Raw genomic sequence first — 27,014 nt, 5'->3', positions numbered from 1 at the left:
GTTACCTAGATAGAAATTTATTCATAAAATGATTTTTAATATCATTTTCCACAATATACTATATTTTTTCTTTCTTTTTTAACTTACTTTTTAAACTTTTTTAACAAAAATTTTCAAACGTACACCTAAATTGGAAGAAGTATACGTGTACTCCAATATACCCATGATCTATATTCTATAATTAACATTTGACTACAATTGCTTTATCAAATAAATCTTTTAGTTTCCTATTAGTGCTATAATAAATTACCACAAATTCAGTGGCTTAAAACAACACAAATTTATTATTTTATACATTTGGAGTTCAGAAGACTAAAATGAGTTTCACTGAGCTAAAATCAAGGTGTTGGTGGGACCGTGTTCTCATTGACCAGATGCCTTCCTGGAGGTTCTAGGGGATAATCCATTCCCTTGCTTTTCCAGCAACTAGACGTCACTTGCATTCTTTAGCTTGTGGTCCCTTTCTCCTTCTTTAAATCCAGTAGCATAGCATCTTATCTTTTTCTGATTCTGATCCCTGGTTCCTTTGTTACACTCCTTCTCTGACTCTTCTGCCTTTTTCTTCCATCTTTTAAAGACTCTTTAAAAGATGACAGAAGATAATATTTGATGCAGGATAACCCAGAATAATTTTCCTACTTTTGGATCCATGAGTTGATGACACCTACAAAACCCCATTGCCATGTAAGTTGATACTTACAGCTTCACATGATTCTGCCTTCCATGCCATCTGTCCTCTGTCCATCCCTCCTTTCATTCACCAATCCATCTTTTATTTGTTTCTTTCAGACTGCTTATTCCTAAGGGTCACTCACTATTGAGTTCTCAGTCAAGTTTTCTGTATCTTTAAACTTCATTTAAAGAAGCATATATTTTACAACTTCCTCATATTTTTTTAGGAATTTGTGTGAATGCTTAAACTGTTCTGCTACTCTATGCATGTATTTATACTAATCTTCTTAATATATCAACACAGGGTGCCGAATTATGGATATTTTTATGTTTGTTCTGAAATTTTTTCTTTTTGCTGCTTTATATAAATATTTTGCTCTCAAGAAGCCCATATTGAATTCTTCTCACAACACTGGTTGAGAAATAGAGAAATGAAATCCATGTTCCAATAAAGTGTTTTATTCCTATGGGCCAAGTTTAGCAGCAGTGTGGTTCATTGGCTGTATATATCCAAACTGATATAAATCATCCTTTAATAAAGTGAAGATATTCTTCCCCAAGGTGAGCATGTTGCTATAGAAATATAAAACGGTGAATAATTCAATTATTATTTAGATTTGTCTCTACAATATGATATCAACTTTGAATTTACAAATTCATATTATACTACCTAATGAAGTAGAATTCCCCACGCTTCTACTCAAAAAGTAACAAAGGCAAATGGTAATAATATTCATTGACACATATTGAGTACCGAATAGGTATGTGCCAGATGCTGCATTATTTAGTATTATCACCCCTTTTCTATAGATGAGGCAAAAAATCATAGATTGAGTAAAATACTCATGGTCGTATAGCTAATGTGCAGTGAGACTAAGATCGAAACAATCGTTCTGAACATTGTGCCTGGGGCTCAGATAGAGCAGGAACCAAAGAAGGCATCTAATTCAGTCTGGAGGGAATAAACAAAGGCTTTCCAACGGAGGTAACTCCTCTCAGTTACACTATACAGTGTTATCAACTACCATCACCATGTTTTACATTAGATCCTCAGATCATATTCATCTCATAGATGAAAGTTTGTGCTCTCTTAATAAACTCTCTCTGTTTCCCTCACCCCCCAGCCCTTGGAAACTACTTCTCTCTATGAGTTTGACCTCTTTTTTTTTCTTTTCTTTTCTTCACTTTTTTTTTTTTTTTAAGATTCCCATATAAATGACATCATGCAGTGTTTCTCTTTCTCTGTCTGACTTATTTCATTTAGCATAATGCCCTCAGGGTCTATATATGCTGTTGCAAATGAAAGGATTTTATTCTTTCTCATGGCTGAATAATATTCCATTGTGCATGTATATATCACATCTTTCCTATCCATTTATCTGTTGATGGATACTTAGGTTGTTTCCGTATCTTGTCTATTGTGAACAATGCTAGAATGCACATGTGAGTGCAGATATCTCTTTGATATTCTATTTTCATTTCCTTTGGATGTATACTCAGAAATGGGATTTCTGGATCATAGTGTAGTTCTATTTTTAATTTTCTGAGGAAATTTCATACTGTTTTCCATAGTGGCTGCAGTCAATGGACGTGACTTTAAGAGCATGGCAGAGAGTCAGTCAATAGTAGAAATCAGAGTAGAGACTTCCAGACCAAGAAAACAGAACGAAAAAAAAACCTGGAGCTGTGTTTCTCAAGGGAGGTTTATTTTGCTCTTTCCCCCCGCCCCCAGCCAAGGGGCATTTGGTAATGTTTGGAGACACTTTTGCTTGTCCCAACCATGCATGGTTGCTACTGGCGTTCAGTGCGTGGGGCCAGGGATGCTGCTGTCTACCCCGCGATGCTCAGGACAGTGCCCACAACAAAAAAGTATCTGGTCCAAAATGTCAGTAGTGCTGAGGTTGAGAAACTCTAACCTAGAGCATGTACAAATACCTGAAGGTTGGCATATGCAGGAGATTCAGGAGTAGTGTTAGAACAGAGGAATGAGGTGTAAAGTGGGAGATATGACAGTGGTAACGCAGGCATGTGCTACTCTTGAATCGTTTTATAAGTTAGGCAAAGGAATTTGGACTTCATCTTCCATGTAATGGGGAGCCAAGGAAGAATTTTTTTATAGTGGATGACTTGACAAATCTGTATATCTTATAGGAGGGGTTGGCTTATGAGAACAAAATGAGATAATTCTTATAAAAATGGTTCATAAAATTCTATATACATTTTAGGCATTATTATTTCATATAAGTCAGCAGTCCTCAACTATTTTGGCACCAGGGACCCGTTTCATGGAAGACAATTTTTCCACGGCGGGTGGTGGGTGGGAGATGGATCAGGCGGTAATGCAAGTGATGGGGAGAGATGGGGAGCGATGGGGAGCGGCAGAAGAAGCTTCGCTGGCTCGCCGCTCACCTCCTGCTGTGCGGCCCGGTTCCTAACAGGCCAAGGACCGGTACCGATCCATGGCCTGGGAGTTGGGGACTCCTGATATAAGTCATCATTCAGAGAGGTTGATATCAAGTGATATTTATTAGAGCAATAAAAAGATCACACCTGAATTTGACAAGATCATCTACCAATAGTCCCATGATCCAACGCATTGTTACTATACCCCTAAATAGCTCTGTCATATGATTTCTATAAAAGTACTAGTTCTTGTTCTCTTCAATGCTATTTATATTTCTAACTCTCAATATATGCACTCACACTATAAATCTTTCAGTCTACTAAGCCAGCTCTGCTCCACCCTCAGTGGTTTATTTTGCTTTAACATCTGCAGGAGCACCCATCACATTGCTCACTCAGCTAGACACAATTGCATAATAAAAAGTGAAATTCATAGAAATTAATACTTTTCTATTAATTTCTTTCTTCACATTCCCCTTTTTCTTCCTACTCTCTCTCCTTGTCTTCTTTTTCTTCCTTGTTTTTCTCTTTGTCTTTTCTCCAGAATCTGGCTAATGTCAATAGGAAAAAATGACAAGAAAGAACCCTTACCAAAGTCTAACCAAGACATCTGATTATGTTACCTGTGAGCTATAATCATAAATGACTTCAAAGATGACCTCTGGCAGGAACCCTCTAAGACAGCACCCAATGATCTTGCCTCCTGATATTTACAGCTGTGTGTAATTTTCTCCCCCTTAAATAATTTGCTACTAATCAATATAAAATGGCAATATTGAGGAAATTCACTTCTGTAATCAGGTTACAAGAGACAGTGACTTCTGTGTTGCTAGTAGACCCTCTCCATCTCTTGCTGGCTTTGATAAAGCAAGCTGCCATATGGAGCAGTCCATGTGCTAAGATCCCAAGGTGCAAATTTCAGCCAATAGCCAGCAAGGAACTGAGGTCCTTAATCTGACAACACTTGAGGAACTGGGAAACTGCCAATAGCTACCTGAGTTACAGTGAAAGTGGATCCTTCCATAATTGAGCTTTCAGAAGAGATCCCAGTCTCAGCAGACACCTTGATTTCTGGCTTCTGAGAGTGTGAAGTAGAGGGACAGCTAAACCAGGTCCAACTTCCTGACCCAAAGAAACTGCAAGATAATAAACCTGCATTGTTTTAAACTACTAAATGTTGGGATCATCTGTTACACAGCAATAGATAAGTAATGCATGACCCTTAATCTAAGTTCACTTTAAACTTAAATATCTTCCTCATCAACTGATAGGCACTGAGAACACAAGGATGAAAAATGTTTGAATTTCAAATTATAAAATCTTAAAAACAGTGTTGTTTCATTGTGAGGTAAGTGAATTGAATGAAGATAAGACCCTACACAAACACTACACAAATACATATTTCTGACATTCTAAAATATAAATGAAAAGAAAATTTTGTTTTCTTCTCTGTTATGGATAGTCAGTCAACTTTACACTTTAACCACAGTATTGAATGGCAACATTAAAGCATTTTTTGGACCTGAGAGTTGACACAATCTGTATTAGTTGAGGTAATAGTAACTAGTGTAGTAGAAAAAACCAAAATAGTAGCACAATACAGTAGCCATTTAGCTCATTCACATAAAGTTCAAAATGGATGTTTCTGATCTGAATGAATCCCTCTTATCAGCTATACATTAGAAATCCTGGGTCTTTAGTCTTAAGATTCTATCATTTTCAATTCATTTCCAGAGTTTCCACAGAAGGAAAAGTGAATGGAGTATTGTTCATAAGAAGATTTTATGAAGTGTCGGTAACTGGCTTTCCTAGTATCTGCCAACATTTCCTTGGCCATAAACTAGTTGCGTAGTCACAACTTACCAGGTTAGCGGTGCCCTGTAGAAGTAAAAGAGGATTTGCTGAATAACATATCAGGCTCTACTGCACATTCTTATTCTTCCACTTTGCAAATCAGAAAATGAAGATTTAAGAGAGTTCAATACACTTGATGATGTTCACACCACGAAACTAATTGTAGACATAGGAGGAGTGCTCCTCCCTCTAACTTCTTGTTTGATACAGTTTCTGTCTGTTATTTTATATATATATATATATATATATATATGTATATATAATTTTATATATAATTATTTATTCTCCATTTATATATAGAGAGAGTTTTCCAAGACTAAAGTTATTAAAAGTTTTGGTAGGCTATTATTAAAGGCCATTTGCAAAGATTCAAATATGTGAGTACTCAACGTGCAATTACTTAGTATGCCAATTTAAAAGTGGGAGGCCATGGGTCTCTGTGTTGAAAGGACAAAAGAAGTATAGCCTCTCTCTAATCTTACATTAATGAAAATTAATTAATGAAAGTGTAGTTCATTTGTAAGAAAACATTTGGGGCATTTGTAGGTTTCCTGGGCGCATCACTTTATTCAGAGATATGTAATTCTATTATCTTGTAACTGAGTTTAAATTTTATGCCATTAGATTAGCAGCACTTGAAAGAAAAAATATGCAGTGTGTCCCAAATGAGTTGTGTGGATTCTGACATTTAGTAACCTTCACCTAGATGAGCTATCCAGGCAGGTCTATGTGACCATGGGTTTAGGAAATTTAGTTACCCTGAACTTGCTAGATGGAATCATACTGCTTCAAGTCCTAGGCATTCAAATTTGCTTTCAAATTAACTGGTAGATTCTCAAAGTTAAACTAGTTCATGAAACAAATATTTTTTTTCTCTTTCTATTCTCCTAAACACTGAAATATACCTTTGAAATATAATTATCTTGTTTACTGGTTTTCTAGCTAGGATGAGGTTCCTTCTTTTAAGTAGAAAGACTCACCATGATTAATTTTAATTTAGAAAGCACTTGGAAATCATTGTATGTGATTTTTAAACAAATGCTTTTAACCATAGAAATGAAATACACTGTTATTTCATAGGACACAAACACAGCAGCGCATTGTGGTAAATTGAAGATGCTACATTCAGACGTCCACATACCTTGCCCCTACTCTGCTGATAACTCTCTAACTATGTAAAATTAAGAAAGAATTGGTAGGTTGGGTGGGTGTAGTTGTGCCTCCTGGTTTTATAAAACTAATATTGTATAACAGACCTAGATTTTGAGGATTCCTGTGTAAAAATGCAAAGTGTTGCAGGATTTAAAGGTAAGGCCATTGTGTTGAGGTACTTTGGTGGAATGTTTTAGTGAAGAACAAGGAGTGGGCTGAGAGAGAGAGAGTTAGGAAAGCATACTTGAGCTCATTCTGGTTTAGGAAATGGATAGAATAAATGAGAGATACGTTATAAATTGTTCTTCTTTTAAACTGACGGTTTGTAGGAGAAATCATGTATCTTCTTACAGTTGATCATTTAAAGATCAAAACTGTAACTGGAAGCCAAAATTTTCTTTTGTAAATCACATACACACACAAAAACATCACAAAAGGGTTAACTGTGCAATTTTTTTTAAACTTCTGTAGGGCACTATATTTTTAATGACTATTTGTAAGTCCCTGTGATAAATTGACTCATGTATATAAAAAATGTTTTGACTTCCTTGGTGAGAGGCACTATTTTAAATCAGTTGATTATTATTAGTGGAAGAGAACACTGAACAAATAGACACGTTTTTATTCATTTATGAGGGGAAAAACTGCAGAAATCTTTCTCCAAAATGGAATTTACTTATTTGTTTATTTTCCCAATGATAATAGTAGTGATAATTCAAGGGACCTGGAACATCAAATATCTGGTCTGACAAATTCAGGTACAATAATCAATCATATGTAATCTTTATTTAGGAAAATTACAAAAAACCGTATAGCTATTCGTTCTCATAGCATCTTGGACTGTCCTTAGGTGTGGAAATACTGAGCTTGAATTTGCTTTTTGGACATAAGTGAAGACAAAAGAAGCATTTCTCTCTGCTTCATACATCTTACAAGTTCAACCTTCGTTGGAGGCCAACATCTCTTCACCATCCAGTTCTTTGACCTCTTACATTCAGCACCCACATCTTCTAGCTTGATAGACTTGCCATTGCTAAAGTAGATTTTCTCCCTCTATTCTTTGAAAGTTTAAATCTGGCAAGTTGCCAGCTCTTTTTTCCTTCCAGCCCAAGTTCATCGTTGTAGAAACCTTATATTACCTGATGGATAGCATGAGAGACAATAAGTTATCAACTCCCACTGAGCTAGTTTAAGGCAAGAGTCCAGAAATTTAGTGAAATTGAACCCATTTCTGGCTATTTAAAATTCTTAGTTGTATTCTTGGATTTTTTCCCTCAGTTTGCTTAACCATAGTAAGCTTTATTTTGACTTCAGAGTTAACTCTCTTAAAATCAGTATATATTATAATTATCTTTTATTCATTATCCTTTTGGTGATCTAATAAAATCAGATAACCCTTTGTATTTCTGTATTATTACGAGCAGGATGAAGAAGCAGGTACAGTGGACAATAAAGGAGGTAGCAGTTAAAGGAAATAACAATAACAACAATGGGTGCGGGAAGAATCCTAAAGCTACTATCATTTTACAAATAGTCAACGCCAAGGGAATAAATGCAGGATCAGTTAACAGTAATACTGGAGCTTTCTGGAGCTAGCATTTCTAACCCTCCATTGTGTATGTGGCTTAGCAGTTTGAATGAGTCCTTGTCAGTGTTCAAAAGGAGAAGAAGATATACTGGACATAGAGACTAGAAAAAGGTTTAAAAAGCTGTAAAATCTCTGTGGAGTGAGTAACCCAGTAATTGGAGCTGGGAATGTAAGGAGTTCGTCCTGTTTACCTCGGATCACCACCGAATCTGGCATGTCGCCAATAAATGCTATGAATTGGTTGGTTCCCAACTAACCCAACTACAGGAGCCTGAAACTGTATTAATGTTGAAATGGTAGACATGAGAAAATGATAGGAGGGAATAGCCTATTGCACAGTGTTATGCACTGAATTGTGTCCTCCACCACCCAAATTCGCATTCTCTAGCCCTCACCCCAAACGTGACTCTATTTGGAAACAGGGCCTGTGAGTAGATGATAAAGGTTAAATGAGCCCACGAGGGGTGGCGGGGAGCTAATCCAATAGGGCTGCTGCCCTTTTAAAAAGAGAAAGAGACATCAGCACCTTTTCTCTCTGTCCTATGAGGACACAGCAAGAAGGCAAACATCTGCAAGCTGGGAAGAGAGACACACCAGAACCCAGCCATGCTGGCACCTTGACCTTAGAATTCCAACCCCCAGAAATATGAAAAACTAATTTTTGTTGTTTAAGTCACTCAGTCTGTGGGGTTCTATAATGGAAGACCCAGCATAGTAATACACTCCGTTAGGAAAAGGAATCTGGCTTCTGCCTCTCATCTTTAATCTTAATTACATAAAAGGCTGGCTCCTGGGCAATGCAGCCCCTGGATTTGAGGACGTAACTTCAATTGCAGTGGTAGATGAAGATAAGACCTGTTTTTGGCCTCTCCAGAAAATGTATATGGTCTATCTCACGTCTAATAGGAACTATTTCATGGTCATTTATCTGGCTTGCTCACTTAGAGAAAGATTAGTTATATTCTTGGTGAGTACAAATAAAATATTGATAGGAAAGTAAGAGAGTGGTCATTCTAAAACACACTGTGCCATTTCCCAATTTCCTGAGTGCACTGGTTGTCCAGTTAGGTTATGGAGTGCATCAGTGATTACCACCATGCTGGGCACATTGAAAATCATCAAAAGTATTTAGGAAAGAAGAAATAAAGGAAGGAGAAAGGGAAGGAGGGCGTGAGGGAAAGAGGAAGGAAGGAAGGGGAAGGAAGAGAAGAAGAGATTAGGGAAAGTATTATTTCAACTTCAAGCAGACTCAGCACTTCTGGCTCTCCTATTGCCTGCACACAATGGATACCATATATGCCTAATAAGAACAAGTAAATAGATAAATTCAGGAACTAGAAAATATTTTAGTAATGTTAATTTCAGTGTTTTACTAGGTCTAGATGACTAGGATAAATCAATCAACTGGCATCCATACCCAATCAACCTAACCTTCATGATGAGCATCTTGCTAAAGGAAAAAACTTGCCATTGACTTCAAGGGACTGATGCCTCTCAACAAAGGACTATATTATGAAAAATGACTTTTGATAGGGGTCTGTGATGCTGAATTATGAGACAGGTGGCGGGAATTTGTGTTGTCTCTTTATCGGCTGTTATTTGTATAAGGATGGAGTTTCTAATGTTTTAAAAGATGTTTTTTTAAAGCATCAGCGCATTCCTCAAGCAAGTTATAGAGTCCTTTATTGACAGACTGTGTAATACTCTGACAAGTCTGTCCCTGGCGCCAAGACAGGCAAAACTCTTTATTGATTCCCAGTTTTATTCAGAGTGGAACCCCAAATCCAATTAGGCCCTAAATGACTTGGACTGCTGCTATTTCTTTCACCTAGCTTCTTATTTCTCTCCTCTCCATGTACTCTGCCCCAGCCATATTTTGTTGTTCTTCAGACTTATCAAGACTGTTTCCATTTTAGGGCCTTTGCACTGACGAATTCCACTTCCTAGAATACTCTGTCCTGCAGATATAAGCATGGCTAATTATTTCATTTCCTTCAAACCTTGTTCAAATGTCACCTAAGAGTGACTCTGCCGGTTTTTCTCCATTGCCCTCCCCATCTCTTTGATCCATCCTTTGCCATTCTTGCGTGTTCTGTGTCTTGGGGTTTGGCCACAATGGACGGCATCACCAGGAACCCCTTGCCAGCTTCCTCAGATTGGGTTCAATCAATAGCAAACACAGGCAAGAAGTCAAAGGGTGAAAGGAAAGAGATGTGGGGTAACTCCTTCCCTCTTCCTTCCTTACTTTTCGGCTTGCAGTCCTGGCACTGTGTATCTCTGAGTACAGCTCCTGCAGCTTGGCCCCTTTGACATGGCCCCAGATCTCCATAGGCTCTCATAACAACGTTTCCCCCTTTGCACCTTCAGGTATAGAGACAGCAACAGCTTCCTGCTGTTGCTGCACACTGAGTGCACCAACATTTCTTAACCTAGCTTACTCCTCTGCAAATAGCTCCTTTGTCAAGTTCTCTTTAGAAGCCTATCTGAGGGCACCTTCTTTGTCCTGACCAGCCCCTGAATAATAAACTTACCCATATGACATTTTAAAAGATTGCAACCTATTGCTCTCTCTCCCAAAGGCTTTAATCCTCTTTACTTTGCTCTAGTTTTTTTTACCCATATTACCCATCATTTTTATAATATTATTTACTAATTTATTATATTTGTTCTTTCTCTTTAGCCTATTAAGGCTTTAGAGAAGAATGCGAGGCTCAAAAGGTACCATCAAGTCATATTGTAGAATTCAATGGAATTAAGTTAATATATTTTAAACCAGATTAGTTACTTAGTTTTTCTTCATGTACTGATTCTAAGCCATATTGGTCAGGATGGTTTAGGGTGTGCAGCAATAACGAAGCCAAACCTTCATACTCTTAAAGTGAAAAGGGTTTACAAATTCTCAATCTCACTACACGTTCACCTCAGGTTGACAAGGGACTCTGATCCATGTCTTCCTTACACAGAGTCTTTGCAGTTTATTGAAATAAGATGTTTCAAAAAACAATAAAATAACTGATTTTTGATGGATAAAGCATTTTAACATTCCTTGCTCCTGATCCTCAAAATTAGAATATTTCTTGAAAAAGTTTAAAATGAATTTAAGTTTTCACATAGAGTTGGATGAAATTTAGGGGAAAAAAAAAACTCAACTGTACTGATATTAAATTTATAAATGGTGTTACTTAGCTTTTACAGGGAATTCCCAGGGCCTCCTCCAGCTGTGCAAAATAATGCTAAATTGTTACACATTGTTTTTCTTTGAGAAGAACATATGGACCCAAGGATAAAAGCACAGAGCTATCTTATATAACTTATGATGTTCTCTGTTTACCCAAGCCTCGTTCTTGTTCTCTCTTTCCCCTTTAGTAATATAACTTGGTCATTTCCCAAGTATTTTAAGATGATATTCACTTTATGTCTGTCCCAATAAATTTACAAAATTCCTCATGTTTCCTTCCAAAGAATCTTTTCAAGTCACAGATTTATTGCTCCCTATATGGCTAAATACCAAGCAGAACTACGTCAGTAATGATAATGGCAGCAAATATGGTGTGGGATAAAGAAAATAAAGCAGGAAATAAAGTAATACCTCCTTGTTGCCTTTGGAATTTTCCTAAAACACCTTCATGGATACAATTAAGGTAAACAAATTTATGATTTAACAGTAAAATGCTGATGGTAAAATTTTAAAAGTTGAAAATGATTAGCCTACCTATTTTGGATGGCTTTAGCTTATCTAATCAAATGAGGAAATCAGGTTCTCAATTCAGTGTACAAAACCATCAGCATCCAAGATCAGGGGATGTGAATTGCCTGGCCAACTGCCTCAAAGCGGAATAACACTTTGTTCAGAAATTTTAAAGTTTAAGTTAATAAAACTATATTGTGAGTTGGTTAAACCAAAATTAACGCTTTTATAGTTCCTAAATACTTAAATGTATAAGATACATATTCTTTATGCTAAATTAATTCTTTTTTCTCATGCCGAATAAGTCAGTTAGAACTTGGAAAAACTTTTATGAAATTACCTTACATTTATTGAGACAAACGTTCCAATAGCTTCAAGTGTCTTTGTTTCTTCCGAATCACATTGTGGAAAATTTGCAGGGATGAGAACTAATTATCATTTTGACTTTACATTCTACTGAGAATACATATCATTGTACTAAGCAATAAATGTTTTCTATAAATTTGTGAAATCCATATCTTTTAATTCTTCTGAGAGAAAAATGCATGACCATAAAAAACAGCTCTGCTACCTTTATGAATTACTGTTGTATTGTTTGGATACCAAACTCTAGAGGTAGCCATACTAGAAGTTCAGCTATGGCTATGTAACCTAATACTGGAGGGTATAATAATTAGCACAAGAATGTTAGAAATAATTTTATATTGTTGAATTGAATGATGTTCAAGTTATGTTGACTGGTCAAAAATACTTCACATGCTTCTCTGACTTTGTCTGAAAACATTTAAGAAGCTGGTGAGCAGAGCAGTATAGTAGAGTTCTACTTTTAAAATTCCATTCTTTCCAGGATTCTTCCTGTAAATAAAGGTTTCCATTGCCTGTTCCATTGAAAAGTTTAGCATCATTCTGCCACTAGAAGACTGTTGAATTCACCTCTATGATAAAAACAAACAAACAAACAAAAAACCTGTTGTGTGCTTAGGACTTAGACCTGGGATCTCTCCCAGTCCATAAGAACAGAAACAAATGTTAAGTTAGTCTTTGCTCATTTGGGTTGCATCCTTCTGAATGATAAGCTGGACCATTCTGCATGTCCTCACCTTTTGCAGCCTTTCTTGATTCCCTAGTTTGGGCTTAGACACCTTGCCTTTTGGATCCTATTTTTGCCATTAGGGATTCTAGCAGAGATAGAATTTACCTCATTGTACTTAAACCACAGTTTCTGTTAATATGCTTGCCTCTCCACATTACATTAACTCCCCACCATTAGATTCATTTGTTGTGTAAATAAATAAATGTATTGAGTTATAATCATATTCTTATATGGCCTGGAATTTTCCTTAGAGATAATGAGTAATAACTATCCATACATATCATAATCTACTATGTAAAGACAAGGAAAACACAGTATAATTGTGATACACTGAAACTCCTGTTTTTCCCTCTTTTTCATGCCTCACACTGTCTTACTGGCTCTGTCTACTGGAACCTGTTAATCAAATGTACCATCATATTAAGGTATAAAAAATGTTAACAGCTAAAGATGGTACTCCTCTTTCAAGTCATGTTAGAATTAAAGCCTTTAAAAAGAAGATTAATTTATCAAAGTTAGAGCTTCAGAATCCACCTGAGGGACATCATCTTGTCTTCCTGAAATTCTTCCTTCTCAGTATTTGCCTACACTCCCTAATACATAAAGGTAGACTCACAGAAAATATGGTCTTGGTACAGAATTAGCCACAATATGCAACCACCATTTGGATCATTAACAATATACTTTTTTAAGTTATAGAAATTATACAAAGTCATTGGGTACATGAGCCGTTGTACTGGGATTTTATGTTTTCCATCACGTCTAAGTTTTCCTCCCCTATGGAGGTCAGAATTTAAAGTGGCTCCACAATCCCACCTCTTGGGTGTCCTTGTATAATCCCCTCACCTTGAGTGTGGGTAGGACTGGTAACTTATTTTCAACCAATAGAACATGTCAAAGGCAATGGGAGGTCACTCCATTGACACCAGGTTGGTGTCTAACAATTCAACTCAATTCTGACACTGTCTACCAGGAGATAGCATCAGGTACCACAGGTTAAGTGTTAGTCCTACAAGACTGCCTCTTCCCCTACCCCATCTTTTCAAATGTCACTCCCAAGCCCAGATTATTACCTGTACTTCTGACCAATCAGCTATAAATCAGAGATTCCCACAGCCCGCTCCTTGGGTTTGATTAATTTGCTAGAATGGCTCACAGAACTCACAGAAACATTTTACTGATTAGATCACAGGTTTATTATAAAATGATATAACTCAGGAACAGCCACATAAAAGAGATACATCAGGCAAGATGTGCTGAGAGGGCTGGGAGTTTCCATGCCCTGTCCAGGCATGCCACTCTTCCAGCCCCTCCACATGTTCACAACCCAGAAGCTTTCTGAACCTCTTATTCTTTTTTTGTGTTTTTGTTGTTGTTGTTTTTATGGAAGTTTCATCACATACACAAGACGGATTAAATCATTGGCCACTGGAGATTGAACTCAGTCTCTAGCCCCACTCCTCTTCCCAGGAGTCAGCTGGTGAAATTCCAACCTGCTAATTGCATGGTTGGCTCCACTGGCAACCAAACCCCATCCTTAGGTACTGTCCAAAAGTCACCTAGTTAACATAACCAGAGACAACTTTACTGCTCTCAACACTAGAAAATTCTAAGAGTTCTGGTAGCTGTGAATCAGAAACCATGGACTAAGACCAAATATATATGAAAAATATATTTTGGTCAACTGAATGATCAATACACGTATTTTTTATAAATCACAATATTGGACACCCTAAGCAGATAGCCCTTTTAACCTATGCCTAGACTCTTGTACCATAGAAACTGTGAGATAATAAATGTGTATTCTTTTAAATATCTAAGTTTCTGGTAATTTGTTATACAACATAGACTTGTAATAACGACCTTACTCCCTGATTACAGACCACTGTCAAGATATAAAACATCTTACAATTTGCTTGCAACTAGCAAACAGTGAATGGTTAGTACTGGCTGTATGTGATACACACAGACCAACAGGTTTTATGAAATATTGGTAACTACCAGGGGAAGACATTTTACTACTGTATCCACAAAAACATATGTGAGATGTTACAAAAATGCTCCTTTCCTCTCTGATGTTTACTATATCCATATCTGCTTAATAATCAGGGACAGTAAATGGACTCATTTTGTAATATTTCCTCAGGGAAAAAAATTTAAAAGTACATATAAGTTATGCACACATTCTCTTTATATGGAGCTGCACTATTCCCACTTACGTCTAGGTGTTTGTCATGGTTTAAATCAACACTTAACATGAACACCTTCTGCAAAAGACTGTCTGACTAAGAAGCACAAGGAAAGTTTGCATAAAATGCTAACGGAGTACAAATTGACATGCACAATTTAAACTTTTTAAAAATGTGTTTTTCTAGCCTGTTTTCTCTCTTTCTCATCACACTTTTACAGATAAGTAGTAGAACAGCACCTAAAGGCAGTTGTGATGTGGTGTCCTCGCCATGAAATTCTTGTTTTCCAAGTTTCCCTGTAGTTCTTTGCACTCAGTAACTTAAATCTAGCCCCTTCTTCTTAGACTGCTTTTCCTCCGTGCTGTGTTCCCTCCCCAAGTGGATTATTTACATTCTCCAAAAAGGTTTAGAAAGTACAGGCAGTGCTATATTTAGTCACCAATATTTTATTTTCTCACTCAGGAATTCAGTTCAGTTTCACTGGGGACACAATTTACACCTTAACAACATCTTAACCACATGAAATCTAACAATGTTGTTAGAACCGTTTACCTGGCCCTGGTTAAAGCTCAGTATTGAAAAGGAACACTTTTAAATAGCGGTATAAGGTGGGCTGAAAAATGACCCCTTCCCACCTCCACCTCCCTGCAAAAGATGTCCACTTCCTAATCCCTGGAAACTGATAATATGTTACCTTACATGGTAAAAGGGACTCTGAAAATGTGATTAAATTAATGATCTTGAGATGACGAGATGACCCTGGATTATTTTTGTGCACCCAGTGTTAGCACAAACGTCCTTATAAGAAGGAAATAGATGAGTCAGAGTCATAGAAAGAAGATGGAAGTAGGGGTCAGAGAGGAGAGAGATGCTGTGCTGCAGGCTTGGAAGACAGAGAAGGGGGAGGCAGGAGCCAAGGAATGGAGGCATCCTGTAGAAGCTGGAAAAGGCAAGGTAAAGCATTCTCCTCTAGAGCTTCTAAAAGGAAAGAACCTAGGGGCAGGACAGGAATAAAGACGCAGACGTAGAGAATGGACTTGAAGACATGGGGAGGGGGAACGGCAAGCTGGGACAAAGTGAGAGAGTGGCATGGGTTTATATCTACTACCAAATGTAAAATAGATAGCTAGTGGGAGGCAGCCGTATAGCACAGGGAGATCAGCTCGGTGCTTTGTGTCCACCTAGAGGGGTGGGATACGGAGGGTGGGAGGGAGGGAGATGCAAGAGGGAAGAGATATGGGGACATATGTATATGTATAACTGATTCACTTTGTTATAAAGCAGAAACTAACACACCATTGTAAAGCAGTTATACTCCAATAAAGATGTTAAAAAAGAAAAATGTAGCCTTATGGACTCATTTTAGATGTGTCACCTCCAGAACTATACGAGAATAAATGTGTGATATTTTAGGGCACTAAATTTGGGGCAATTTGCTACAGCAGCAATAAGAAACCAATACAGTTTATAAATAGATGCTAAAAATAGTTTAGAAAGTTCAGAAACTAAAGGACCAGACTTCCACAGTTTGAGAAGCCCAATGTGATCAAATATTTCTCTTGTGAAGAGGGATTATACTTTTGTCTTTATGTATAGTTAATAGCCTGTTTTCTTTCTTAGAATAAAAACATCTTATGTATGGGTTAGCAGAGCCCATCACCAAAATTTAAGGCTTACAGACCAGTTCTGAAACTGAGAGATGATCTGGATAAGGTGGACATTGAAGATTTTGCCAGAAGCCTGGACCAAAACTCTGTAGGGACTGTTATTCTGGGTTTGTGTGGAGACCTCCCAACTATGAATTATGTTTCATTCAGGAAAAGCTTGTAGAACCAGGGTCACATCCAGTCAAAATTGTCTTACCTGATTCAGCACACCATACACCATGCACCTAGGAACGAGGAATGTTTCTCCCCATTAATTAACACAGCAGCAAGAGCAACAACAAAATTTAAGTTTGAATTCTAACCAAAGAAAGTCAATTCATAGGACATTTGCAGATATTGCATGAATAGATATGCTTATTGTAGGAGTACAAAGATACTGTGTTTTGCTTAAATGTAGCAGACAATAGTTTCTTATCCCATCTGTTTCTCATGAGAAAGGAGAGTAAATTGCAGGAAGAAGTCAAAGGGCTTCAGAATTTCCCTTTAACTGCTTGATTTCCCTTGACAACAACTCTGGCAAATATGTGAGTTTTCCAGCCCCTGCTTGAACATCTCCATGTATGGAGATGTTTCCATAGACAACCTTTCCTTGGATGGAAAACTAGAAAGTTCTCTGTCAGAGCTGAAACCTGACTTCCTATATAACCCACAACCTATTCTTATCCTGTCCAAGAAGCTGCCCTTGGCAATGTGACCAAAATAACTCAGAAAAGTGAAAATCACTGTGCTTATGATAAGTATCAGCTCCTCCTAACAGACCCCTTACCTCAGTTTTGGATTGATTTTTCTGTCTATCAAAATCAAAGTTGAGCTCAAGTGTAAAAAACTCAGTTATATGTTGCCTTTTCTATTGTTTGGGGTGGGGAGGGAATCTAAGAATAGAATAAACAAAATAAGTGACAGAATCTTATTTCAAGCATAAATAAATTTTATGAAGACATGACTCTATGTCCATGAACATCCAAAATTGTTCTGTTTCTCCAAGTCACTGTGAAAAATTGCTTAGCAGGAAGTAATTTCTTTTTCCCACTAAAGTATGTTTTTGAAGGATTTTCATGTAAGGTGTGATTAAAAAGCATGTTTTTCTTTTTACTAGAAAGCCCAAAATCATAACCTACAAATATTAAGAAAGAATAGGTTTATTGTATGGATGCTTTAACATAGAGAAAATAGCAAAGTTGGTATTTCAAAGTCACAAGCCCTGGAATACTTTAATTGTTGACTCATAAGTGGAAGAGGTAGGTAGCAACTTTGTCTGGTCCTGACACTGAGCAAACTTAATCAAATACTTTAATACTCTAATGTATGTAACCCTCTCTTTCCACCTCTACTAAAAAGGAACTGGAAGAGGTTGCCTCTGAAGCATTCCAGATTTAGAGACTTCTTATTCTGTTGTGAAAAGAAAACCGTCCTGTCTCATTCCTGAAATGATGGTATCATGATCTGGTTGTTTCTGTATCTGGAACATACACAGATTCACTAGGCACTTCTCATTTGTGTAACTGTAGTATTTAGTAACTGTACCTAACTTTTACTATGCCTTTCAGTCCTCCAAAAAAAAATGAAGCCAGGAATTTAATAAAGTCAGGGCATAATGCCACACTTCTAGTCTCATTTTGAGAATTTTACCACTTTCAGTTATTTGAAAAGGTTAAATATACAATAATCCTTTGGGTGCCATGAAGCAAATAAAATTTAATTCTGAATCATCCCAAGGGTGTTACCGGCGGGAGAGCTGTCTCATCTCCTGGATGGCTATCAAGCAACCTGATTTCTGTGCGCCTCAGTCTGTTTACCCAAGGCAGGTATGCGGATTTTATGAATGCATGAGTGCCTTTTAGGCAAAAATCTTTCTTCATAAATTCTAGTAAACGAACTTACCTGACACAGTACGCATTTAGTTTGTTGGAAAACCAACTGTCAACATAATTTTGATCTCTTTATCTTTAACTGATTATTAATTTGGAAAAAATGTATTATTAAAAGAAAAACACCATCAACATATCTCCAGATACTAGCTAGTCAGCTTACTAGCTTGAATATGTTTCCAAATATAACCTACATACAATCAACAACCTACATAGCGAACAAATATTAGAAAAGAGATTTGGTACAGCCTTCGAGGCCGAAGGGACCTAACATCTCACTACTGTTTATTTTGTTTCCAAGCCAGCAAAGTGCACATCTATTCAGAACAGCCTTCCATAATCCCAGGTGTTTATTAGCCTTTCCTTGGATTTCATTTTATTTCCCTAATTTCTTTGGTGTTGATCTTTTGGGACAGAAACATCAATCTGCATTAATTTACCATACATATTTAATTATCTGGGGAGTAAGTATTAATTTATACCTATTTTATTTATTACTCAATTAGTAAAAACACTAAGGTTGAAAGAAGTTAAATAATTTACTTCATGTCACAGGAAGAGGCAGATTCTATCTTGGAGGACCTTATATCTACAAAAGTATCTTACTTGCACATAAAATCTCACATGGTCATCACTCAGGATTCTACTACTCTGACTCCAGGCCCTTAAACTGAGTCTTAAGATCAAGCGGCTTCCCTTGGACATAGGGTTAATGGTTAATGTTCCAAAATAATTTCTCCAGCTCTTTACTGCCAACACCCAAATAAGAAACTATAAATATACCCCATTTCATCACAAGTTACTAGTGGCTTGTGAAGTAATATAAAAATTTATCTATTCATGATGATGTACTAAAGATTTAGCATGTGCTATAATTCGATGATAATTTTGATCTAGAGACAAAGAAGAAAGGGAGAGACATATTAATTCTTGCCTCTTGAACAGTAGAAGTTCCAGCATTCTGACATGTCAGTAGAAGGTCTTTTGGGTTGGGGTGGCCATTCCTTTGTCTATCAAATTATGAGTCAGTGAATTTCAAAAATATTTGCTCACTTACCCTCTAAATTCATTTTGAAAATTATGTACCTCTTCACATTGTTTTAAGTTGAGTTTGTAAGTTGATGTCTATAATTATTTAATTTTATTAAATCATTCAATTAAAACAGTACAAAATATGTGATTTTTGCCCATTGAAAAATTGACATTTAAAAGGTAACTGTTACACCAGTTTTAAAATGTAACCAAAAGAAGTTTGACAAGTGAGCAATTGAAAAACTACGATCATCCATTTTCTTTATAAGACACTTCTGATAAAGGATTTATATCCAAAATATACAAAGAATCCTTAAAACTCAACAATAAGGAAACAGACAATTCAATTAAAAATGGGCAAAAGGTCTGAACAGACACATCACAAAAGAAGAAATACAGAAGGTATAAAAGCATATGAAAAGATATTCAACATCATTTGGCATTAGGGAAATGCACATTAAAACTAAAGTGGATACCACCACATACCTATTAGAGTAACTAAAATCACACACACACACACAAAAATCCTGACAATAGAAATGCTGATGATAATTCAAAGCAAAAGGAACTCAAATTCATTGCTGATGGGAATGTAAAATGGTACAGCCATTTTGGAAGACAGTTTAGCAGTTTTTTAGAAATCTAAACATAGTCCTGCCATACAATCCTGCAATTGTATTCCTAGTTATTTTGTATAATTGCTTTAAAGACGTACACTCTTACAAAAACCTACATGCAAAATTTATAGCTTCTTTATTCATAAATGCCAAAAATTGGAAGCAAACAAGATGTTCTTCAATAGGTGAGTGGATAAAAAACTACAGTATGTCCATACAATGGAATATTATTCAGCAATTTTTAAAAATGAGCTTTCACATCACACAAAAAAATTAATAAACCTTAAAGAAATATCGCTAAGTGAAAAAAGCCAGTGAAACACCACAGGTAGTACAATTCAAATTATATGATATTCTGAAAAAGATAAAACAATAGTTACTGTAAAAAGATCAGTGGTTGCCATGGTTTCTAGGGAAAGGGGGAAGGGTTATAAGGTGGGACATGCAGGATTATTTTTAGAGTAGAGAAACTAGTATTCCGAATGATACTTTAAGGGTGATATATGACTTTATGAATTTGTCAAAACATACGAAGATTTACAACACAAAGAGGGAAGCACAAATGTAGGAAAATTCTTTTAAAAATTAGGACAATGTGGGACCTCAGGATGGAATACAGAATGTGACAAAGGAATCTAACTGTATTATAAATAATTGAAATGACCTCACTGAAGCAGTCCAGAGAATAGGTGATGACCTAAATAATCTTGGAAATGAGTAGACTATATAAACTAAAGGCAAAAATAACTGCACATAAGAACTCTATTCCAATGGATACAGTTGCTCATGATGGGGGTATGAGTTAACAATTCTGATATCGCTAGATCTGTATACTAGAAGTGAACTGGAAGCAAGGGTATGGCAGACACATACATAGGCACACGCACGCTACCACACTGACACACACTACCACACTGACGAGGCTATGCCAGAGGGACACAGAAGCCAACAGAAGACTCCCAACGGCCAAAGCTGGAATAATTTAAGTTACAAAACAAATTTTTAAAAGTCTTAAATTTTAACCCAAAGTATAAAATAAATATCCATGAGTCAATTTTGATACAAACATGTGATGAAATAAACAAACAAACGAACAAACAAATAAATAAGAGAAGAAAGTTTCACGTGTAAAAGAAATCCAAATAATTCATGTAGATACTCTGCTCTCAAAGAAGTGAAGCATAATTTTCCGATCCTGAGGTATAAGTTATACATAGTGACGTTGCTGTGAAGAGGACAATGTAGAAATGAGGATAAAAAAGAAATTATATAGTGGAGAAATCTGTTAAGCACTATCTTGGCCAAGTGAGCGTGATCAACGTGAACAGTGATAAATCATGTTTATAGTGCCCTTGATATGATGGGATGAAAATGACACATCACCTATCTGCTCCTCCTGCCCCAAACCCATAACCCCACGCTTACTATGAAAAAAAAAATCAGAAAAATGCCAAGAGAGAGGAATTCTGCAAAATACCTGACAAGTATTCCTCAAAGCTATTAAAGTCACTGTAAAAAAAAAAAAAGGTAAGTATGAGAAACTCACAGCCAAGAGGAGCCTAAGGAGACATGACAACTACATGTGATGTGGTAAGCTGGGTGGAATCTTAGAACAAAAAAAAACTTTAAGTAAGATATAAAATGTTAAAAATAATACAAACTCAGTATAGGGTATCTGGGACTCTCTGTACTATATTTTCAATTTTCCTGTAAATCTAAAACTGTTCTAAAAATAATCTACTTAAAAACAAAGTAAGCAATAGTCTTGCCTGTTTACCACATAAATTTTTAGGGTTTGAGCACTTAGTGTTTTCATTACACATGTAAATAAGAATAAATAAATAAATAAATAAACAAAACCAATACATAGACAAGATTTTTTAAAACAATAAGAATACTTATAATCTGTTTATTTTATTGAACTAAATTTATTTTATATACTCCCACATAATTTTCTCCTATTACGATACATATTAATGATGGAAAGCTTTTATGTGATCACTCTATCATATCTTTCTGCATAAAAATCTTCATAAATTAAATTTTAGATTTTCTGTGAAATAATGATGCCAAGTTTAAAATTTTTTGTAAGTGTAATTTTACTAGTGCAATTGATGCAAAACATATATTACAAATGAGAAATTGTGATTAAATATAAAAAGAAAGGCTATTTGTCAAATGCATCTCTTAATAAGAAGTTTGGGCTGTTTTATGTAAGTCTGTGGCGTTGAATTCATTTATTAATATGCACAATAGTTGCTTATTATTTGTTTTTAGAATGAGACTATTATTTATTTTCATAGATATAAATGCTCAGAAAAGTTATTGATGTAAATTAATAGATCAAAATGGAATGAATTTTGTTCTAGCAATGCCAATCAAGTTTTTGAACTTTTTCCAAGTTATAAGCCAAAATAATGAGCATGATTTATCATCAAAAACTATTTATAATGATCTATCAACTGACAATTGATGAGATTCTCCTTTAATAATGTTGAAAGCATATTGGAATCCATATTAATTGCAAAATAATTTGTTACCAACTCAGTGATGACATTTCTTCTCTCAGATTCTGAAAGTTCTATCATAAAAGCTTTATAAGATTTTATCAAATAGCCACTTAATTATACCTGTGACTCTTTCACTTTAGGGTACTTCATTTAATAATTTAATATGATGTAATTAGAAAGAGTTTTAAAAATGTAAACATTAATTTCAATATACTTTTATCATCATGATATATTTTGACAAAATATTTTATTTTATCACAAATTTTAAATAGTTTTTGTCAATACTCTGAAGTTCCAGGTATAGGTTATTCAATACAGAGGAATAATGTATATATCTAAAGGAATCTTTATTGTCTAACTAATCAAACAAATCAGACTTACTTTCTATCAGACAACAATTTATTACACATTTCAATGGAAATGAACATGTAAATAAGCATTTTGGAAAATATATAAGCACATATTTTACGACAGATGAAAGTATCAATTCACGTTATAGAGATAAGTAACTTCACGTTTTATAACAAATTACTGAACATGTTTGTTTTTGATTATCTGAGTTATAATAAATTAATGCAAATGTGACTTTAATTGTAAGTTATTTATAAAGTTAAAAATGTGATGTGATGCAAAGCTCAATAGTCCTTCAGTAAATGTGTAGCTTGCATGTGTTGGGAATTGGGGATTAATTACACACACATTTGCATGTGCATATGTAGTTTTATAAGAATATACAAACACGTAATACATATATGTATACATATGCTTGTGTGACAATGTGTGTGTATATATGTGCACACAAACACATACATTATAGGTACATACTTATACATGCCTTGTATATTATATGTGTATATATACATATATATGCTATTAATATCATCAGTTCTCCATAATGAAACTATTCTATTTCTTTAATGAAAGATAAAAGCATATACTGCTAAAAGTGATTGGTCTGGTAGTTAGCATATATAGCATATAATGGCAATTTTGAAAAGAGAAGATTGAAAGTATATAATATTTTATAAGATGAAAGATGAGGATTGAATGTCATTGGAATAAACAAATCATGATATGTTTCAACAATAATTTGTCTTATTTTTTCTCACAAACATATATAAGAGATTATATAATTTATTTTTCCCCATGAGTTTTATCAAATACATCTTGAAACACTTGGTAATCCAAAAATAAGTTCAAGGTATATTTAAAAGATTTAACTTCATGATCATATTTTGCTCTTTAGAGCACATTTTTTCTCATGATGATTTTTAGTGATAAGTATTGTGGAAAGCATTTTAAAAAACACTATATATTTGGGACAAAATGTTATTTTAGCATTTATAGGTTAATTTAGAATTTAGAGTATTTTAGGAGAGTAAACAGTTCATTTATATCTTTTATAAGTTAAAACCAAAATCTGTATCTTACAGAACAATTTCTGTCAAACTTAGGACAGATCCCACTATAAACTAGGGCAATAGGGCAATATATTTTTTTAAATCTATTGTGTTTGACAGAAATTATAGTTAAGATTAACATAGATTGGTTGGATCAAGACTTAGATTAGGTCTGGGGACTTCTGCTCTCCTAATTTCCTTTTAAGTTAATTGTTTCAATGTAGGCAAAACTAGATAGTAAAGTGATTGGTTTATATGCAGGAACTTCAGTTATCTGAAGATCCTCAGATAAATGAAATGACTTTATCCTCAGATAAATGAAATGACTCATCCAAGGAGGGAGGGTGAAATCAATATACCTACAGTATGTTTCTTTCATTTTCAGTTTATTATTAGTAATAATAACATTCATGCAGGACCTTTCATGGAAATTAAAGATTGGTTGGAGTTAATGGACCAAACAGCAACCACTCCCAGGCACTCATTAATCTCTAGGAATGCCTTATCCTGCGATTGCAGTTGCTTAAATAAAAGCTTGCAGGAGAATTCCAAGAGAAATGCTAGACCTGAACTTGTCACTACAGAACAAATGGCAGTTTCGATTCCAAACAAATCTCCAAAGGAACAAATAATTTGTGTTGCAATTGTTCTGTTTCCTAAAATGCTGTGCAGTATTTACAACATTTCAGGATGCCAATACAGATTCTATTTCTTGAGGATTCAATGCTGGATGGAACTGTCATAAACTGAAATTTCACTGTAAATAGAAGAAAGTAGACAGCACTTTAAGAAACTAATTTGCAATATTAGTTTTCTGTTCCTATAAATAACCTCAGAAGGCCCTTAAACCCAAAGAACTATAACATTAAAAGAAAAAAATGCACTAATGAAGTGCACCTAAATGTCTTTACTGATAAAACAATGGATTCTGCATTACTTATGTTACTTATATCTCAGTCATAGTACAGAATTTTGTCATTTGCTTCCGAAAACTATTATCCACTGGTTTCATATCATATAGATTTCCTCCTCCCTCTGATGCTTCTTATTCCTTCTCCTGACATTGTTGCCTTCACTTACCTAAATCCTAGTGTTATCTGGGAATATGCTCAACCTTCTTCTCTTCTTACTTTACAGCTCTAGTCCTTCTGTTACCTTCTATAGGGTGAGGTCTCGCCCCAATCTGAACTGGCCAACTCTACCCAACTAACTCCTCTTTCAGTGATTTCAGTCTCAGTAAATGGGCATCATTAACTTCCACACCAGAGGTCATTTTCAAAATTCTCTTTTTTTCAGTAGGTCCTGTCAATTCTGTGTTCAGAATAACATCTCAACTTCATCCACTGATTGCCAGTTATATAACCACTCCCTAATCCGATGTGACGTTGCCTTTTACATGGATTGATGGTTTTGTTGGCCTCCAATTGCCTTCTCCAGATAGTAATCAGTGCTCCTCCTAAAAGGCAGAAGTCTGTTACCCTGCTACTTAAGACCTTCAGTGACATGCCATTTTCTTTTTAATACAGTGCATGCTATTCATATGATTTATAAGCTTACCACTAATCTGGCCTTCACGAATCAATGAAAAAGAGAAATATGATGATAATCTTTAGCTGTTTGGAAATCTTCCCTTTATTCACTGAGGTGAACAGGCTGTAGCTTTTCGGTACTCTTGTGTAATCCCTTTCCCTTGAGTGTGGGCAAGACCCATGACACGCTCCTTACCAACAGAATATGGCAAAGGTGACTGAATTATGTGACTAGGTGTAAGTGATGATGTTATATATGATTGTAACATGTGTCTTTCTAGGAGATGCTCTCCTTTGCTGGCTTTAAAGAAGTAAGCTACCATGTTGTGAGCAACCACATGAACTTGGAAACAGATTGTTCCCACATGACCTAGGAAAGCTGTCAGATGAGAATGAGAGTCACGTCTTGGCAGACACCATGATTGCAGCCTTCCAGAGAGCCCAGCCAGCTTATGCCTGGATTCCTTACTCAGAGAGACTGTGAGATAATAAATATGTGTTGTTTTATGCTAAATATTTGGTCATTTGTTATGAATCAATAGGAAATTAATACACTCACCCTACTTAGTAATGAATGTCCCAGTGCTTTAAAAGTTCAAAATAAACATTTTGAGTAAATATGTAACATTGGGTGTCAAGAATACAAAGTGGAAGGCCATTTCTTACAGTCAAACACACATACACACAAACACACTGACAGAGGACGAAAATATAACTTTTCCTTTTAAGCTGTTTTAGATAATGACAGAGAAAAGTGTTAGCTAAAAAGATGAAGCATAAATATGGAAATGAAAAATAGTACTCTGAGGAGGAAAAAAGGGTAATTAGAATAAAAGGGAAAACAAAAGAAAATTTATCAAGCAGATAGAATAGAGAGAAGATAGATGGGGAGCCCTAAGGGATACTTGAAAAAAAAGGAGCACTTACCCCCAGTGAGGTGAAATTACAGAGACTGATAGCTCAGAGCCGTGGCTATTCATTCTACATGTCAAACTATTCACCACTGAGGGCATAGAAAACCTGCCCTGTTACAGCTTGGGAATTTAGAGCTGAACTCCAATGGTTAATGTGGTAATGAGTTTTTACAGATGTGGAAACTGAGGCTCCAAAAGCTTAAGTTAATTTTCCCAAAACCTAGAACTTACAGTTGTCAGAGCCAGAATTCAAATCAGATTTGACTTATTTCATATGCATTGGTCTATTACCCTGATTTATTTTAAATTTCAGAGTAACCAGTTACATGGTTTGATTGATATACCAAAACAACCACTCATTAAGGAAAATACTTCTGTGTCAAAACAATTTCTGGTTTATACATAAAATGCAATGTTCGTATTTGAAGTGGCTTTTGTTCAGTGCTTTGAATCCTTCAGCCCTTTCAAAGTAAATTCTTAAAGATTTACAGAGTGTTAAACCTCAAACTGATGAGAACATTAATTTTTAGGTCCCTAAACATCCTATATCCAGCTTCTGTCTAGAAGTTGTCAGCTTTTTACCTTACACACCAGGTTAATACATAATTGTTTCCTCTTCATGAAGAATGGGAAGGTTATCGTGACAATTGATGGTAGAAGTCAACTGAAAGAATACATCCCATGAAATTCAGCAATTAGAGGCGACATTCAATACTTTCTTGAGACTGAGACAGTCCAAAGGCTAATTTAGATCATCATCTCAACTATTTAAGTCCCAAGTGTCTGCAGAGGGTTAACTAGCTCACTTCAGTGGCATTGGAAAACCCAAGATATAAAC

At 35.6% G+C, this 27,014-nt stretch overlaps 1 long non-coding RNA gene across 1 annotated transcript in view; it reads left to right on the top strand.

The window, feature by feature from the left end:
• The window catches only part of LOC133085633 (uncharacterized), a 125,512-nt gene extending 99,780 nt beyond the window's left edge, over positions 1–25,732 (top strand). Inside the window, exon 3 of the long non-coding RNA XR_009699573.1 lies at positions 25,544–25,732. This is a non-coding gene — a long non-coding RNA (uncharacterized LOC133085633). The remainder of the gene's footprint in view (positions 1–25,543) is intronic.
• Positions 25,733–27,014: the final 1,282 nt, after the last annotated feature.

The sequence above is a fragment of the Eubalaena glacialis genome, chromosome 2 (genome assembly GCF_028564815.1).
Source record: "Eubalaena glacialis isolate mEubGla1 chromosome 2, mEubGla1.1.hap2.+ XY, whole genome shotgun sequence".
Lineage (NCBI taxonomy): Eukaryota > Metazoa > Chordata > Mammalia > Artiodactyla > Balaenidae > Eubalaena > Eubalaena glacialis.
The sequence above is the reverse complement of the archived record's forward strand: the minus strand, read 5'-3'. Positions and strand labels throughout refer to the sequence as shown.